The 19271-nt window shown below is 48.6% G+C and overlaps 1 pseudogene; it reads left to right on the forward strand.

The window, feature by feature from the left end:
• The first annotated feature begins 6632 nt into the window (after positions 1–6632).
• On the forward strand, positions 6633–11296 carry LOC100895265 (nucleophosmin pseudogene; annotated as a pseudogene).
• The last annotated feature ends 7975 nt before the right edge of the window (positions 11297–19271 follow it).

Here is a 19271-nt window from a genome sequence, read left to right on the forward strand (position 1 = left end):
GGCCTAAGGCACCCCCCATTTCTAATGAGATGCAGTGTACAGATAGGTCTGTGTACTATGTCTGTACACCTAGCCAGAGCGCTACTGCTGGCTGGATTGCTGCCGCAGTCTAGCCTGGTACTGACACTGTATGGTTGGATACCAAGTGTGGGCAAAGTAGCTAATGGGTTGAACTCAGGGCAGTGCAGATGATAATTAACCACAAGGTTAATCTCAATGATAGTTATTGAGGTGACGCCTTTGGTACTCTACACCAATAGCTGAGCAGTTTATTGAGGATTAACCTTGTGGTTAATTACCTGAAAGCTGCAGAATTATCTAGCTACCCACCGACTCATGTAGGGCCAGGCCATGCAGCCAGGAAGGATGGCCTTCTCCAACCAGGTACGGGGAGGAATGGTACTCTGTTATTGCCTGCCCCAATGACCCTAAAGGTGGGGAAGCAAAAAACAAAACAAAACAAAACCTGGTGTTGTCCACGGACCGCCCCCCAAGTTCCTCATTGGAGCTGGTTGGCTATTGTAGTCCCCTGGGGGGAAGGTCTGTAGTATGACTTACATGTTACTCCTTGGGTACTTAATGTGTGGCCTCCACAATTGGCTGTTCATAGGGGAATGGCCAGGGAAGGGACCCTCCTCTGGGGGACATATGTACTGTCCGTGTGGTCTATTATGAGCTCTTGTGTAACGCTGGCAAGGGTACAGCACCCAAAAGAACCATGGGGAGCTGAGAAGGTGTGGTATCGCCCAGGGAAGAAGCCCTTGGCGGCTGCGTTGTTGTTATCCAAAGATGAAAAATTGGCCTGTATTTTGCCTGAGGGACATGCTTTACCCTTGTTAGTACGTGTGCTTGCTTTGTCATTTTGGTTATAGGTTGGTATGCCCCAGCAGCATCATGAACTGGGCTCACACCTACACTGAGGTGGCCAATCTCCAGCTGTTGGATCTGCACCACCCCGTCCGGCAGCAACTGCAGACCGCTTGCCCTGGCACGTGCATCCAGCTTCTGTGAAGAACTGGACATGGCTAGAGACTTGGGGTCCCATGGACAACGGTTGGGATGCAACACGGCGAGCTTTGAATAAGGGGTGTCACAAAACCCATGGCAAGTCTGCCTCTGCCTCACTCCCATAGTGTCCATGAGGGGTGGGGCTGGCTACTGGAAGAACACATGGTCCCCCATTGCAGGTACCACAATGTAGAGAGCGTACTGGGGCGAAGTCAGTGTGGGATAGTTGCCTGCTGAGGTTTCTGCAAACATAACATGTGTGTGGAACAAGCGGCCTTAGCAAGGCCAGGCCCCCATGGACTTTGTGCTCCCTGGGAGTTTATGGGTCTGTGGGGACACAGGATGGCCGTACCTGCCAGCCAGTTGGACTGAACGTTGAACCTGTGAGTGGCCTGAAGTGCCTGCCACTGTGCTTCCCACGTTGACTAGTGGCCCGCAGAACTGGGAGGTGCTGTGTTCTTGCGTTTTGTGAGTGTGGGGGGCCCCCCGGTGGTAACTATCCCTGAAGCAAGTGTCACTACTGTGGAAATGCAAGTTACAGCCCTGCCGAGCACATGGCTCAGGCCCTGCATTACACCGGACTCGTCCTCTTTCGCTGACTGATGAGGTTAATGAGATCAGAAAGGTGCTGGTTCGAAACCTGATGGCCTCAGACAGAGTCACAGCTGCCCAAGGTGGCACCCGTGTCCTTGCAGGGACACAATTTTGTACATTTATTCCTGACAACGACCAGAACATAACATCAGCTTTACAAGGAGCGTGACAGGAGATTAAAGCGATTAAGTGCCTTATTGATGACCGCCTGCAGAGATGGGGGATGACTGCATTCACCCTACACTGCGCTTTACTAATCACAGGTAGCATAACGGGAGTATTCGTGGTAGGGTGTTGCTCCCTGTATTATTACTGTAACCCATGGGTCCAACATGCTGCCCATGTGCATGGATCCCCACTAAGAACTCCTTCAGCCAAGCGGGTGGAATGTAAGGCCTGTGCGCCACGCCTGTTGATCAAGCCAATGTACCCAAAACTTATATATAAAGCCTGTGTGTGTATACATCAAGTCTGTGTACTCAAAGCTTATGTGTATAACCTGTGTCTCCAAGGCCTATGTCTCCCTCAGCCAAGGTGGTGAAGTGTAAGAAACATGGCTATCCTTTGGTCAAGGATAGGCCTTGGTAAACATCCAGAGTGACTCAGTGAGTCTAGAGCGCAGGGGGCCCCCCACGCTCCACTTGTTACCACAGCCATGCGGACATAACGTAGAGAAGCTCACTGCCTTAGCCATAACATAGGGAAGGCCACCACTTGGCTCTAAGCCACTACTGTCTGTAAAAGGTATAATTGCCCCATTGACACTGTGCAGGTGCTCTCGCGCCCAGATAAAGAGGGAGACTCAGAGCTGTCTCTCTTTGCAGATGAACAGTGGGGAGCCAGGACACAGTTCAGCTTGCTTGTGCCCCAGAGAGAGAAAGAATTAAGCTGCTGACACTGACAGCAAGGGAGAGAAAGTTACGCAGCTGTGGGGGAGCTGCCGGACAAGCAGCTGAGACAGGGTGAACAGCTCGAGAGAGCCGGTGTAAGTAAGCTGCTGATGAGAAAGCCATTGATGAGGGCTGCTGCTGAATCAAATCATCTTTCACCTGCCTACGCCCCCCAGGGTGTTCTTTCTGCTCATCCCCCCCATTCCCTTCAGACGCCAACATGACATTTGCATAGTCGTGAGCCTGACAGCATAGCTTTGTGAGTGCTGGGTGTGGGCTTCCCTGTAGCGTTAACGCCATGGCCTTCACGTGTAGTTTATTGGTAAAAAGTCAGTTTCTCACCTCTTTCCAACAGATCTCTATGGTGCCCTAGTCCTAACCGAGACTCAGGGCTCCTTTAGCTGTAGACTGTGCCTCACTCTCAAATTTTCCTTCTTCTTTTGGGAAACCACTGTGAACAAGCTCCTCACAAGTCAGGTTAGAACTGAATGGGCCTGCCTGCTGCATGCAGTGACCTGAGTCCAGGGAAAAGGTCAACTCTAGGAGCTGCACGTCATCAGCTGCGTCACATACTTCTGTTGATATATAGGGGTGGGGTCGAGGGAACGTCACAGCTAAACTTACGCAAGTTCTCAAATGTCCACCTCCAGGGGACACAGTGAAATTACAGGAAAAGCAGCAATGCTGGGCAGCCAGGGAGGCTCCTTGGCTAAGCTGGCCCCTCAGCTCTCCAGTCCCAGCACCCAATGCCTGCAGCTCTGGATTCAGGAGGACTCTTGGCTGCCAGGACTCAGGGGTGTTGTGTTCCAGCTGGCACTTGAATCTACATCTTTGATCTTCTTTCTGTTCTCTAAGCCCCTGGGGTCCTGTGACCCTGGCCCATGTTTATTCTTGTGATCTGGAGGGGCTCCTAGCTTTAGAGTGGAAATTCATTCCGTCAGTGGGAATTTATTGGCACAGACCTGTTACAAAGGGCTGAATGTTCTTGTCTCAGCTCCACCACCTACTAGCTTCAGAGGCCAAGGCAGGTGGATCACCTGAGGTCAGGAGTTCAAGACCAGCCTGACCAACATGGAGAAACCCCCATCTCTACTAAAAATACACAATTAGCTGGAAAATGGAGGCACATGCCTGTAATCCCAACTACTCAGGAGGCTGAGGCAGGAGAATCACTTGAATCCGTGAGGCGGAGGTTGCAGTGAGCCACCATTGCACTACAGCCGGGGCAAAGAGGGTGAAACTCAGTTTCAAATCACACACAAAAAGAATAATAAGAATTCAAAAAATAGGAATGCCAACCAGGAAAGGCAGCTCTGGATCAGCAAGCACACCCTTCTTTGTCCAAAGGGCAGAACCAACACCAGCAGCAGAGAAGGAGCCCAGGATCACCCAGAGGAGACTTCAGCTGGCAGCCAGAAAGGCTGCTCCAGGCTGGTCAGGCAAACCACATGAACTCAGCCAGCCTACTGTATAAAAGCACAATCGTGTCCAGTATATGATTCTAGTCTGCCTCTCATCAAGTACTTTCACATACATTATTTCTCCTCATTCATCAGTGGGAAGGAACATATTCTAGAGTGGCCCCGGGAAGAGAATGGTCTAGATTCATTTGAGCATAGGCAGGATTACAGTGTCAGTCCAGCTCAGAAGAAATAAGTGGGGCTGCCAGGGTGGCCCCAGGCAGACACACGGCACGGGACTTCAGTGCGGGCCCTTAGCCCTAAGACCCGCAGGAATGGAACGCTCAGGCTTCATTTTCAGCTTTCCCTGCTTCTGAGGGTTAATTTCAGGTGTCAGCTTGGCTGGATCAAGGGATACCTGGATAGCTGGTAAACCACTCTTTCTGGGTGTGTCCGTGAGGGTGTATTCAGAAGAGGCTGGCATTTGAATCCCTGGGAAGATCCACCCTCACCCAGTGTGGGCTGGCCCCATCTAGTCAGCTGAGGGCCCACCTACAACAGAAAGGCAGAAGCAGGGTGAGTGTGCTCTTGCTGTCTCTCTTCAGGAGCTGGACACCCTTCTTCTCCTGCCCCAGGGCGTCAGAACTTCAGGTTCTCTGGACTCTGGACTCGGGAACATACGTCAGCTGCCTCCCAGTTTCTCAGGCCTTTGGCCTCAAACTTCATTTCACAATATCAGCTCCTGTGGTTCTGAGGCCTCTGGACTCGGACCGAGCCACGCTTCAGGCGTCCCTGGTTCTCCAGCTTGCAGACGGCCTGCCTGTGACTTCCCAGCCTCCATCATCACAGAGCCAATTCCCCTAACAAATCTCCCCATACATTTCTATAGATATTTAGTTATAAATAACATCCTATTGGTTCTGTCTCTCTAGAGACTTCAGCTAACACACCACTCTACACAGCTCTCCAGTAATGGAGGTCTAAACGATAATCTAAGTAAAGTGCTTGCTAACTTCCTGCCATCTCTAATTAGCTACACCATTAGCTAGATCAAATAGCCAATCAACTAGCTAGACCAACATGCAAAGGAGAGAGCCCTCCTCTTGTTACACGTATTTCCGGAAAGGCTGACAAGTGTAGAAGAAAGAAAAGCATCAGTCGTCTAACTCAGGATCAGCAAACTTTCTGCAGCGGGCCAGGTAAGAAACACGTGAGGGTGTGTGGGCCAACATGGCCTGTTGCAGCTACTCAACCCTGCCCCTCTAGGGTGAAAGCAGCCAGAGACAATATGTAACAAACAAATGAGCGTCAACTGATAAGAAATAAAACCTCTGCAGGGCAGACAACGTAAGAGGAATTGCAATGTGGGGACACAAATCCAGCAAGCAGCTAAATCTAAGTGAGGCTGAAGAGGGGCTTATAGAGGTTGACTGTCAATTTACACAGGTGGGACAATGTAGCACGGTCCATGATTTATGGTGGTTGATGGACAGCTTAGAATGTCTCTAGCTGGTGATCGGCTTATGCTGGCACAGCTGTCTCCCCAGGAGATTTGTGGTCAGGCCCAACATAAATAGGCTACATTAAATGTACCTGATTCTTGAGGAGGTTTGGAGTCTGGCCAGTTCCACAGGTGGCATTCCATCCAGGTGTGCTCAGGCCCGGGTCCAACTCTTCCTGCCCACCCAGCAACGTTTCAGACGCCTCTGACATAGCCATTTCCACCCTGGGTTTCTTTTCACATGAACATGTTTGTTTCCCAATAAGACTTTACTTCTGAACGCTGAGATTTGATTTCACATAATTTACATATATCAGAAAACACTGACAAAAAGTCTTTAGATTTTTTTTCTTTGTAGATGGAGTTTTGCTCTTTTTGCCCAGGCTGGAGTGCAATGGCACGATCTCCACTCACTGCAAACTCGGCCTCCTGTGTTCAAGTGATTTTCCTGCCTCAGCCTCCCAAGTAGTTGGAATTACAGGTGCACACCACCACACCTAGATAATTTTGTATTTTTTTAGTAGAGACAGGGTTTCACTATGTTGGCCAGGCTGGTCTTGAACTCCTGACTCAGGTGATCTGCCTGCCTCGGCCATCCAAAGTGCTGAGATTACAGGCATCAGCCACCACGCCCAGCCCTCTTTTGATTTTTTTTAACCATTTAAAAATATAAAATCCATTCTTAGCTTTCAGACTGTATTTAAAAAAAAAAAAAAAAGCACAGGGCTGGATTTGGCCCACAGGCCATGTTTGGGAAGCTCTCATCTAACTCTAAAAGGTTGCCAGCCCAGATAAGATTTACTAATTTTCACAAACCTTCAAGAATCAGATAATTTCTATGCCATTTTGACAGTTTCAGAGCACAGGTCAAAACAGCAACAGCTAACATTTCTTCTGCATTTCCTATGCGTCACCCAATGTGTCAAGTGCATTCTACCCACTATTTAAAGAGTCCACGTTCCAGAATACTAAGCTGAGGCTCAGAAAGGGTGATTTGCCAAAGGTCACAAAGCTAGTAAATGAATGAAAGGATCAGGATTTGAACCTGGGTCCTCTGCCTCCAGGGCCCACGCTGTGGCTTTGAGGGTATAAAGTCATCACATCTCCTCCGAGCGGTGAATCAAGTGCACTATATGCCTGGGAGTAAAACAGGACTTTTCATGGCACAAACCGCAATTACTTTTGCACTAAACTAATAGCCGTCAAAAGCTCTCTGAATCAAGTTAGGTTTAGGCCAAAATGAACTCTGCGAACCACCGCGGCTCCATCTCCAGGCCTGCCCCAGCGAGCTTCACAGCGTGCAGAGGGCAGGAGCAGAGCAGAGGACGCATGCTCGTGGAGAATGCGAGTAACTCACCTACGGCCAGCCGTGCTCCCACAATCGCAGACGATTATCCCCAGAGGTCAGTGGAGGAAAAGCCTTAGGCCAGCCCCTGGGAGAGCCAAGGAGCGGCTCAATAGCCCACTGCCCACTTCCAGAGCCAGGGAAGTCCGTCCTCCTTCTGAGAAGGCGAGGGCCCCTCCTACGGCGAGATGAAGGGTGGTTTCTACCAACCGCCCCGGCTCTGGACAACGTGGGACCATCACAGATGTGTTTACACTGGCTAAGATCGCAAACGGTCTAAACAACCCCGATAGCGCCGAGACACAGTGGTGTCCAAGAGATACTACTGACTGAGAAGAGGAAATTACAGGTCCCTCAGGACGTTCCGCAGGGCGCAATCCCATTTGTATCAAAGAAGGGTGGCCACAGACAGAGGAGGCCCCCAGCAGAGGCCAACTTGGTCATCGCGAGGCCTCCGCCCGCCGATCTCTGGGGCAACAGCGTCCCCTTGTGGCCAGAGCGCTGTGACTGCACCCCGCACCTCCGGATCGCAGGTGGCTGGAAGGCTGAGGCCGCCTTGGAGGGCGGCTGCTTCACCTCACAGTCCCCTGGTAAGGACGCTAAGAAATGGTGGTGCTCTGAAAGAAGCCTCTTCGGCTCTTTCGTTTATCTCATCAGAAAAGAACGGAGGTTCAAATCCTGCTATCGCCATGTTGCCTCTTCACCAGGATTAGCCACAGCACAAGCTATTGAGAAGCGAAACTCCTGACCCCCAGAGCATTGTGTCCTGTGCTTTTCAGACGCAATCTCTGCCCAAGGAGAACCTGCAGTGTAGGATGAGAAAACAGCGACAGAGAGTAGATGGAGGAAAAGATGTATTTACGAATCCACAGTGTAGGGTTAGTAACAAATTACTAGAACCAATACAACTGATTTGTTACTTACATCTTAGTTCTTTCCCAAAGCGATTGTAAGTGAGTTACAACATGAAAATGCAGAGGATGCCAAATCATTTAGGGACAGGGAGAGCACGAGGCTTGCAGAAGGAAGGCCAGAATTCCAGCCCTGGCCCTCTCACTTCACACGCGGTGTGACTCTTTACCGCCCTTTTACCTGGAGTTTTGGGGGCACCAAACTCTAGGTGAAAACCTTTCTATAATATCAAGTGAAACCTCTTGGTATCACACTCAAGATTAATATCAAAACTGACATCAACCGCCCTCCAGGAACTCACAACCTGGTGGTGTAAGTCAGAAGCCAGATGTTTATGGAATCATCTCTAAAACAAGAATGACTAGAAAAGATTTACAACCTGGGTGATGAGATAATCTGTACAACAAACCCCTGTGACACAGGTTCACCTGTGTGACAAACCTGTACTGTACCCCTGAGCTTAAAATAAAGTTAAAAAAAGAAGGTAAATGAGAACGGATCCCTTTAAAATCTGAATATGATTTCTTAGATATAGTAAGTACTTTGAGAATTTTACTTAGAAGATGCCTTACTTAATCCAAACACACTTTTCTGAAGAAAATAGTACAGGAAACACTATAGCCAAATAGGTGAATGAAAAGTGACAGTTCTCTGGAAGAGAAACATCATTATAAAGAAAATTTGGGCTGGGTGCAGTGGCGCACGCCTGTAACCCCAGCACTTTGGGAGGCCAAGGTGGGCAGATCACCTTAGGTCAGGAGTTCTGGGCCCAGTGGCTCAAACCTGTAATCCCAGCACTTTGGAGGTTGAGGTGGGCAGATCACAAGGTCAGGAGTTTGAGACCAGCCTGACCAACATGGTGAAATCCCGTCTTTACTAAAAATACAGAAGTTAGCCAGGCGTGGTGGTGCCTACCTGTAATCTCAGCTGCTTGGGAGGCTGCGGCAGGAGAATCACTTGAACCCAGGAAGTGGAGGTTGCAGTGAGCCAAGATTGTGCCACTGTACTCCAGCCTGGGCAACAGAGCAAGACTCTGTGGAAAAAAAAAAAAGGAAGAAAGGAAGAAGGAAGGAAGGAGGGAGGGAGGGAGGGAGAGAAAAAAGAGAGAGAGAAAGAAAGAGCGAGCTGAAGAAAACGCTAAAGGAACTACTGATTTTGACTCAGTAGGAATTGGGTTAGGTGCCTCGGAACAGATGAACTATGATCTTGGGAAAAAATTGTTTCCCAGCAAAGGTGAAGCCATGCATAGTCCCTCAGAAGAATAGATGCCAAATTAGTGTGGCAAGAACATAAAATACACAGAGGGGAGAGGGAGGGAACTGAAGGAAAGTATGGAAAAATAAGTCCAAACCTGCCCTCCTTTTTTATATGACTTTTATTCTATAGATAGTCAGAAATCATAGAAAGCTTTTAAACAAAATCAGCACACGCTCGGGCATGTGCCAAAGCATAGAACAATGATTCTCTGAGAGTCACTTGAGTGCAGGGGCAAAATGATCTCCAGCAAAATAACAAAGCAAATCAACAATGTGAGATTCATGTGTTAGTCAGGGTTCCCAGAGACACACACAACCAACAGGATACATACATAGATACCTAAGAGATTGATTATTGGAATTGGCTCATGTGATTGTGGAAGCTGAGAGATCCCTCAATACCCCCTTCTCCAAGCTGGAGAACAAATCTAGAAGGTGCTGAATCCAACACTTACATGAGGAGAGGTCTTCAGGAGATAGTAGTCAACAGACCTGCGGACTAGTCAATATATATGAATGTGGGAAGAAAAGAAGAGGCATTCAAGGAAAGGGGAGGGCCCTGGGCATTTTCTACTACACTTGGGAACTGCAACAAATTAAAGATCTGCTTTGGGAGGCCAACGCAGGCGGATCGCTTTGAGCTCACGAGTTCAAGACCAACCTGGGCAACATGGCGAAACTCCATCTCTACAAAAAACACAAAAATTAGTTGTGTGTAATGGTGTGCACCTGTAGTCCCAGCTACTGGGGAGGCTGGGTTGGGAGGATGGCTTGAACCCAGGAGGCGGAGGTTGCGGTGAGTCGAGATCATGCCACTGTGTTCCAGCCTGGGTGACAGAGCCAACCTTGTCTCAAAACACAAAAAAATTAAAGATCTGATAAGGCAGGTAATGAAAAAAGAAAAGAAACATTGCACACTTACAAAGAACCAGGTGAAAATAAAATCTTTAACAACAACAAAAAAAAATGAACAGAAACTCCAGGGCTGGGGAAACACTACCCCAAACAAGAAATATCAGCCTCAGGCAGGACCCGGATCTGCAGTGAACACGGTTCCCATAGTCCACTAGTGCGGACACCAGTTACTCATCTCCAACTCCTAGAGTCAGTCTACCACCAAAGCACGTAAGACCTAACTGCACAGCAGTTCCAAATTCACGGAGGAAAGAGATAAAGGGGAAAGAAATGCAGGGAAGGGAACGACACCAATATCCTGATCTTACAAAGTGGGAAGGCAAGAGATACTGTTTGTAGTTGATAGAGCTAGAAATTAAGAGTAAGTTTATTACTTACATTTATGATGATAAAACTCAGTTTAAAAGAATAAGACAGGCCAGGCGCGGTGGCTCAAGCCTGTAATCCCAGCACTTTGGGAGGCCGAGGCGAGTGGATCATGAGGTCAAGAGATCGAGACCATCCTGGTCAACATGGTGAAACCCCATCTCTACTAAAGATACAAAAAATTAGCTGGGCATGGTGCTACATGCCTGTAATCCCAGCTACTCAGGAGGCTGAGGCAGGAGAATTGCCTGAACCCAGGAGGCGGAGGTTGCGGTGAGCCGAGATCGCGCCATTGCACTCCAGCCTGGGTAGCAAGAGCGAAACTCTGTCTCAAAAAAAAAAAAAAAATGTCAGTACAGACAATGGTTTCCTTGGGGGCTTTGAAATAACACCACCAGTGGTCCTATGGTGGAAGTGTGGTTCAGGGCCAGTGATATTACAGCACTTAGTAGCTGTGGAGGAAGATGCAGAGTCAGAAGATGAAGAGGAGGAGGATGTGAAACTCTTAAGTATATCTGGAGAGCGGTCTGCCTGCCCCTGGAGGTGGCAGCAGGTTTCCACAGAAAAAAGTAAAACTTGCTGCTGCTGAAGATGATGATGGTGATGAAGATGATGATGATGATTTTGATGATGAAGAAACTGAAGAAAAGCGCCAGTGAGGAAATCCATATGACAGACTCCAGCCATAAACGGACAAAGGTCAAATCAGAATGGAAAAGACTCAAAACCATCTTCAACACCAAGATCCAAAGGACAAGAGTCCTTCAAAAAACCAGGAAAAAATTCCTAAAACAGTTAAAGGACCTAGTTCTGTAGAAGACATTAAAGCAAAAATTCAGTAAGTATAGAAGAAGGTGGTTCTCTACCCAAAGTGGAAGCCAAGTGTATCAATTGTGCAAGGAGTTACTTCAGGATGACTGGCCAGGAGGCCACTCAAGATCTCTGGCAGTGAAGGAAGCCTCCAAGAAAACAGTTTAGGCCGGGCGCCATGGCTCACACCTGTTTACCACTTTGGGAGGCCGAAATGGGCAGACCACCTGAGCCAGGAGTTCAAGACCAGCTTGGCTAACATGGTGAAACCCCATCTCTTCTAAATATACAAAAAATTAGCTGGGCATGGTGGCAGACACCTGTAGTCCCAGCTACTCTGGAGGCTGAGGCAGGAGAATCGCTTGAACCCGGGAGCCGTAGGTTGCAGTGAGCTGAGATCACGCCATTGCCCTCCAGCCTGAGCATCAAGAGCAAAACTCCATCTCAAAAAAAAAAAAAAGAAAAAACGAAAGAAAGAAAGTAGTTTAAGCAATTTGTTTAAAATTTTCCCCCTTGGGCCGGGCGCGGTGGCTCACGCCTGTAATCCCAGCACTTTGGGAGGCCGAGACGGGTGGATCACAAGGTCAAGAGATTGAGACCATCCAGGTCAACATGGTGAAACCCCGTCTCTACTAAAAATACAAAAAATTAGCTGGGCATGGTGGCGCGTGCCTGTAATCCCAGCTACTCAGGAGGCTGAGGCAGGAGAATTGCCTGAACCCAGGAGGCGGAGGTTGCGGTGAGCCGAGATCACGCCATTGCACTCCAGCCTGGGTAACAAGAGCGAAACTCCGTCTCAAAAAAAAAAAAAAATTTCCCTCTTATTTCATTTCTGCAACAGTTGCTATCTGGCTGTCCTTTTTAGAATGCAGAGTGAGAACTTTCCCTACTATGTTTGATGAACGTTGTCCAGGTTCCATTGCCAAGAACGTGTTGTCCAAAATGCCTGTTTCATTTTTAAAGATGGAACTCCACCCTTTGCTTGGTTTGAAGTGCGTATGGAATGTTATGATAGGACATAGAAGTAGCGGTGGTCAGACATGGAAATGGTGGAGACAAAAACACAAATGTGAAATAAACTCAGTATTAATGAAGTCAAAAAAGAGAGATGTGCAATCCCCCAGAAGATACAACCAAATAGTTGTAAAGCGGCTGCCCCTGGGTGGTAATCTGAGAGTTGGGAGGTGGGGGAATGGGGGATTGTGGGGGTGGGGGGAGAAGAGGACTATACATTTCATTTTAAAGTATTTTGTGCCATCTCATTTTCACACTATATACAATGGAATAAAAGTTCTTTTCCTCTCTCCTGCATTTCTCTTCATATGGTGACTCTCCTCCCAATTAGACTTCCAGACGTCAGTTTTGTTTTGTTTCTTTAGAAGCGGTCTCACTCCGTCACCCAGGTTGGAGTGCAGTGGTGTGACTGCAGCTCACTGCAACCTCTGCCTCCCAGGCTCAAGCAATCCTCCCACACAGCCTCCTGACTAGCTGGAATTACAGGCATGCGCCTTCATATCTGGCCAATTTTTTGTATTTTTGGTAGAGATGGGGTTTTACCGTGTTGCCAAAGCTGGTCTTAAACTTCTGAGCTCAGGAAATCCACCTGCCTCAGCTTCCCAAAGTGCTGGGATTATAGATGTGAACCACTATGCCCAGCCATTGATTTTGAGTTTAAAAGAGAGAGTCCAGATATAAATCAAAATATGTAAAGGAATCCAAATTCTAGCATCCATACATATGCCCTCCTAATGCAATGGGAAAAGTTCCTTATCCCCCTCTCAGGGCGAGCAACAGCAGGAGGGGCCCCCTTCTTTGGTGACTGCTGCTCAAACCTCCAGGGGGAGCATGCAGATGGGCAGGTTGTGGGGCTCCCACCCCTCGGCAGCATCTAGGGGTGAATGCTTCCAGCTCCTGAAGCCCCAGTGGGCGTGAGTTATAGGGTGCTTTCTCAGTCTTGCCTTCCACAGGCAGCTTGTGTGAATCAGCTCTATCAGACCTTCTGCCTTATCACAAGGACAGGGCGCTTTCTGTATCTTGGGGTTCTTGCCTTGGTGTACCAGAAGAATCGGATCACACGTGGGCTTGGAGAATGAGTGCAAGGTTTTTTATTGAGTAGTAGGTCTCAGCGAGGTGGATGGGGAGGCCAGAAGGGGGATGGAGTGGGAGGGTGGCTTCTCCCCCGGAGCTGGGCTGCCCACGGCCAGGCTCTCTTGCGACTGCCCCAGCCAAACTCCGCGTTGCTCCACTGGTCGATGGCCTGCCAGCATCTGCTGGTGCCTGTCAGTGCGCGCTTCTACCACTGTGTTCCTTTCAACATCCAGCCACTGGTGTTCCTGCCCCTAGGGTCTTCAGGTTTTTATAAGTACAGGATGGAGGTGTGGTGAGCCAGGGTGGTCTTGGAAAATGCAACATTTGGGCCCGAAGGCAGGAGTGCCTGTCCTCACCTAGGTCCATGGGCACAGGCCCGGGGTGGAGCCCTAGCCAGGGACCATGCCTTTCTCTACCCAGCACTTCCCTGCCCCTATCCCATATCACTAACTGAATTACAACCCTCTGGTCAGAGGGGAGTAGAAGAAAGTTAGAAAGGACTAGTGCACAAAATGTTTATGGGGGCCTTCTAAAAACAGCCTCGTGCCCCACTACTGAACAAATTTGAGGGTCCTAGATCTCCTAAATAAGTTCAGGGATCTCAGAGTTGAAAGGTATGTGTCCCACTTCTTGTTTGAAAGCCCTGGAAGACAGCAAGCTCAAGACACTTTTACACATTCTAGAATTCAGAGGGAGCCTCACAGATTCCTATCCTGCCCCCAGTGGGGTCGGCCAAAAGCCTCTTCCTCATGTAGCTGAGGCTGGCAGGGATGGGAAGTTGCTAGGGAGTGAGAACGTAGTCAAGGCAGCCTGCTGGTTCCCCAGTGGACCTTCACAAAATGTTAGTTGCGGCCAGGTGCAGCGGCTCACACCTGTAATCCCAGCACTTTGGGAGGCCAAGGTGGGCAAATCACTTGAGGTCAAGAGTTTGAGACCAGCCTGACCAAGATGTGCAAACCCCATCTCTACTAAAAATACAAAAATTATCTGGGTGTGGTGGTGTATGCCTGTAATCCCAGATACTCGGGTGACTGAGGCAGGAGAATCACGCCTGAACCTCAGGAGGTAGAGATTGCAGTGAGCCAAGATCGCGCCACTGTATTCCAACCTGGGCAACCAAGCAAGACTCTGTCTCAAAAAAAAAGAAAGAAAGAAAGAGAGAGAGAGAGAGAGAGAGAGAGAAGGAGGGAGGGAGGGAGGGAGGGAGGGAAGGAAGGAAGGAAGGAAGGAAGGAAGGAAGGAAGGAAGGAAGGAAGGAAGGAAGGAAGGAAGATGTTAGTTGCTTCTTTCTTTTCTTCTTCTCTTCCTCCTCCTCCCCCCGCCACCCCCATTCCTTCTTCCTCAGTCTCTCTAACATGCCTCCTTCATTTCTGATTCAGACCCTCCCTGCCCAGTCCCTCCTTTTCTGGTCCCACCTCCTCTCCTCATCTCTGGCATTCCCCACCCCAAGCCTCCTCCTCCTAGATCACCCAGTGCCACTGTGGTTAGAATCACCTCGCTGGGGCTCTAGTCAACCTCCCTAGTCAACCTCACAGAAATGGGTTACCCCTCCCTTCTAAACTCCTCTAAAATGATAGTAAACAATCTTAAAAAGAATACTACCCACAAAGACAGGAAGAATGAGAGAGATGACAACAGCAGCAGATAAAAGAGGTGACTTTGGAAGATGAATAACAAATGGCAGGTTAAAGAACGTGATCATCGACTTGAGAGGTGAATCCATTTGTTCTGGAGAACCCTGGAGAGACTCAGTGCTCAGACACACAGGAACAAAGGTGGGGAGGCAGGCGTGGCAGATGTTCCCAGTTGTCTGCCCAATATCCTGTCACCTTTCCTTCTTGCCAAGAGATCTCAATTTTATCCAGGGCCATGATGTGTCCTGCTAAAATAAGAACTCACTCCCCAGACTTTCTTGCCACTAAGGGATCCAGTTCTGGCCGATGAAAGTCTGCTTGAAGGACTTCCAGGAAAGCTAGAGAGATTTCCTGAATTAAAAGGAGCAAAGGGGAGCTGACAAGGGCCTTCCCCCCGCTGCCCTTCCCCATTCCTCCTGCCCCAATAGTGATCAAAGTACCCAGGAGTGCCATGCATGTGAAAGCCACATGCCGAGAGCAGTAGAAGGGAAAGAGAAGGAGACGGGAAGTCTGCGTCACCTTGGAGCTGCTGCACCAGCCGGGGCAACAACCACTAGATTTCTTGTTGTTGTTGTGTTGTTTTCAAATCAACAGTTATCTGGTTAAACCACGTGGTCAAGTTTTGTCAGGGACAGTTGAATACAATCCTTAATCCATAAAACTGTTATTGATGGAACTTCGTCCACAGAGGAGTTAGCCGGATTCCTTCTCCTAGCCCAGAGTCAGACAAAAAGATGCTTCCTCCTTCCTCCTCAAAGACCAGAAGTAAGTAAGTTAGTTAGTTAGTTAGTTAGTTAGTTAGTTAGTTAGTTAGAGACATAGTTTCGCTCTTGTTGCTCAAGCTGGAGTGCAATGGTGCAATCTTGGCTCACCACAGCCTCCACCTCCCAAATTCAAGCAATTCTTCTGCCTCAGCCTCCCAGATAGCTGGGATTACAGGCATGTGTCACCACACCCGGCTGATTTTGTGTTTTTAGTAGAGATGGGGTTTCTCCATGTTGGTCAGGCTGGTGTCAAACTCCTGACCTCAGGTAATCTGCCCACCTCAGCCTCCCAAAATGCTGGGATTACAGGCGTGAGCTACCGCGCCCAGCTCAGAAGTTTATTTGCTAGAGAATTTATCTAAGAGACTTTGGATTGGGACAGGAATATGAAGCCCGTCAGCGAAGTGGACAAAGGCATGAGGCTGAGATGGAAGGATCAAATGGAAACCAACACTCTAACCCCTTGGGCCACCAGTCACCTTTCCCAGCCTCGGCCAAGAATCGACCTGGACTCCATGAGAAATATGAAGGCCAGCTTGGAGAATAGCCTGAGGGAGGTGGAGGCCCACTGAACCCTGCAGATGGAGCAGCTCAATGGGATCCTGCTGCACCTGGAGTCAGAGCAGGCACAGAGACCCGGGCAGAAGAGCAATGCCAGGCCCAGGAGTACCAGGCCCTGCTGAACATCAAGGTCAAGCTAGAGGCTGAGATTGCCACCTACCCTTGACTGCTGGAAGATGGCGAGGACTTCAATCTTGGTTATCCCCTGGCCAGCAGCAACTCCATGCAAACCATCCAAAAGAGCAATACCCGCCAGATAGTTGATGGCAAGGTGGTGTCTGAGACCAACGACACCAAAGTTCTAAGACATGAAGCCAGCAGAAGCAGGGGACCCTCTGGGGAGCAGGAGACCAATAAAAAGTTCAGAGGTCAAAAAAAAGGAGGCAGGAGAGTCAGAGTCAGAGAAGTAAATGGTGATTATGGTAGCAGAGAGAGAAGAGACATAGCAGCAGAAACAGAGGCCAGAGAGAGAGAGTTGAAGATGATTGGCTGCTGGCTTTGGCAATGGAAGATGAGGCCATGAGCCAAGGACACAGGCAGCTTGTAGAAGCAGGTAAGGACATGGATACTCTTCTGGAGCTTCCTAAAGGAACTCAGCCCCTGCAGCCCTTGCTGACCACCAGAACTGTCAGATGATGTGTGTTGTTTGAAGACAATAAATGTGTGGGAATCACCCACAACAACAGGTCACTAGAAGGGGAATGACTGATCCTTAGTGAGGTTACAGGGGGAAGGCTTTGCAGAAGGGGTTAATTTAAACTGGGCCTTAAGGCAGGAAAGGAAGGTAAACCAGGAGTAAAGAGAATTCCCAAGAGTGGTAAATTATGTTATTAGTTGTGGGTTAACAAGAAGGGAAGGGATTCTCCTATCCACAGGAGATTAATCAGTTTGCCTGGATCTGTCCCTGCTTATGCCTATTGCCCAGTATAATTTTTTTTTTGGTGTTTTTTTGTTTTGTTTTGTTTTTTTGAGAGAGTTTTGCTCTGGTTGCCCAAGCTGGAGTGCAATGATGTGATATCAGCTCACCACAACCTCTGCCTCCCAGGTTCAAGCGACTCTCCTGCTGGGATTAGCTGGGATGCGGCACCATGCTGTGCTAATTTTGTATTTTTAGTAGAGACAGGGTTTCTCCATGTTGGTCAGGCTGGTCTTGAACTCCTGACCTCAGGTATCTGCCCAACTCAGCCTCCCAAAGTGCTGGGTTTACAGGCGTGAGTCACCGTGCTTGGCCCATCCCAGTATAATTTTTTAGGGTGCTTCCTTTCACACTCAAGTATGCTGGTTGGGACAACAAATGCTACGGCCATCCTCCCTCTCTACATCTTTGCCCATGCAGTCTCCCCCCTCTCTACATCTTTGCCCATGCAGTCTCCCCCAGGAAAATTCCTCCCCTGCCTTCTTCTCATCTCTCAATTCAGACCCTTTCTTTCCTGCACACCACATTCAAGACCTTTCTACTCCAAGTCATCTGTGCCAAATCACTGGTCACAAGTTCCTTTCCATTCTCGGAAATCCCCTAATACTCAAATAACTTACGCCACAAAATCTTTGACTGAGCTGCTGTTTTTAGGTAGCAGGTTTCATACACTGGATAGCAAATATTTTTACATTTGTGGCCGCCAACTTCTTTTCAGCACTGTCCCTACATTTCAATAATATTTCCACATTATAAATCCTACCTTCCCACAGTAGAAACCCCAAAATTTGCATTCTCACCTTAGCGGCATTACTTCCCTGCTACTAAGATGGGGCATGTAGCTGGGTTTCACCCAGGATTCAGAGGTGAGCAATGGGAAGAAATGGTATAGGGGACTGATCTTCCAGGAAGCAGAGTAGCAAAGATGCCTCATGGTCGGGGGGAAGCAAGGGTGGAGCATCAGGCAGCCAATCCCAGGAAAGATGCCCGGCAAAGGCAGTGACAGTATACTCTCTAGAGACTAGAGCCAGCCCATAGCATGGCTGTGGATTATTCCTGACTGTGTGGATTTAAAGCCATTTAGAAATTCTATGGGCTTCTTAATATTCTCTATAAATCCTTTTTCATTTTAATCTAGCCAGATAGTTTTGTTGTTTGCAACCAGAAACACAGACTGACAGATGCGACTGGTCTTGTCACGACAGTTAGTTGATAACCTCCCTACTGGCAGTTTGGATTCTTAAGAGTGTTTATTTCCTCTAAGCACCTTCCCAGCACAGGCCATAGACTCTGCTGTCTCAAATATGATGGGTGGAATTAGGGAAAGCATAATCAGAGGAGAGGGTGGGGTGGTGGGGCCCACAGTGAGCCAGGCTGCTTACCAGGCACAGAACAAAACAGTCCAATGGAAGACGCCTACCACACCCCAGCTGAATTTCAGTGAGTCAAGGTAGGTGGCAAGCAAGCAATGGAGACAAACATCAGTGGTACAGCTTGGCCCTGATGCTCTGATGTCCATGACTGGAGACGGCCAGTCCCTCCTCCAGGGTCCTTTCAGCACAAATCCTTCACTCAAGCAGACACTTGTATTTCTGGAATGTGGAAATAAATGGAAACCACCCAAATGGGGATGAGCAAAGGCTATTTATTTAGAGCTTGCCATTGCAAGGGAGTCACCCATATCACTTGCGTTAGGCAGAGATTCAGGGGCAGGCAGAAGAGTGGAAAGCTTTTACAATGGCAAAAAGGGAAGGCTCAGATATGCTCTGTTTGGAGGCAGTTTCATTGGGGAAGCCGGATGGACTAACAAAAAGCATCATCCTATGTGACTGCTTAGAGGAGAAGATTTAGCTTTCTCTGATTGAGACTAAGTTGGAAGCAAGGACAAAAATTAGGGAAGCTGGCACTTATTGACCAAGTCCTAACCATTTAGAATGCATTGTTGATGGCTGGGCACGGTGGCTTACGCCTGTAATCCAGCACTTTGGGAGACTAAGGCAGGTGAATCACGAGGTCAGGAGTTCAAGACAAGCCTGGCCAATATGGTGAAACCCCGTCTCTACTAAAAATACAAAAAATTAGCTGGCCGTGGTGGCGGGCACCTGTAATCCCAGCTACTCAGGAGGCTGAGGCAGGAGAACCTGGGAAGCAGAGGTTGCAGTGAGCTGAGATTGTGCCACTGCGTTGCAGTCCAGGTGACAGTATGAGACTCCATCTCAAAAATATAAATAAGTAAAATAAAATAAAATTTTTAAAAACTTAAAAAAAAAAAAAAATAGAGGGCTGGGCGCAGTGGCTCATGCCTGTAATC

This window comes from Callithrix jacchus, chromosome 10, assembly GCF_049354715.1.
Source record: "Callithrix jacchus isolate 240 chromosome 10, calJac240_pri, whole genome shotgun sequence".
In the NCBI taxonomy this organism is placed as follows: Eukaryota; Metazoa; Chordata; class Mammalia; order Primates; family Cebidae; genus Callithrix; species Callithrix jacchus.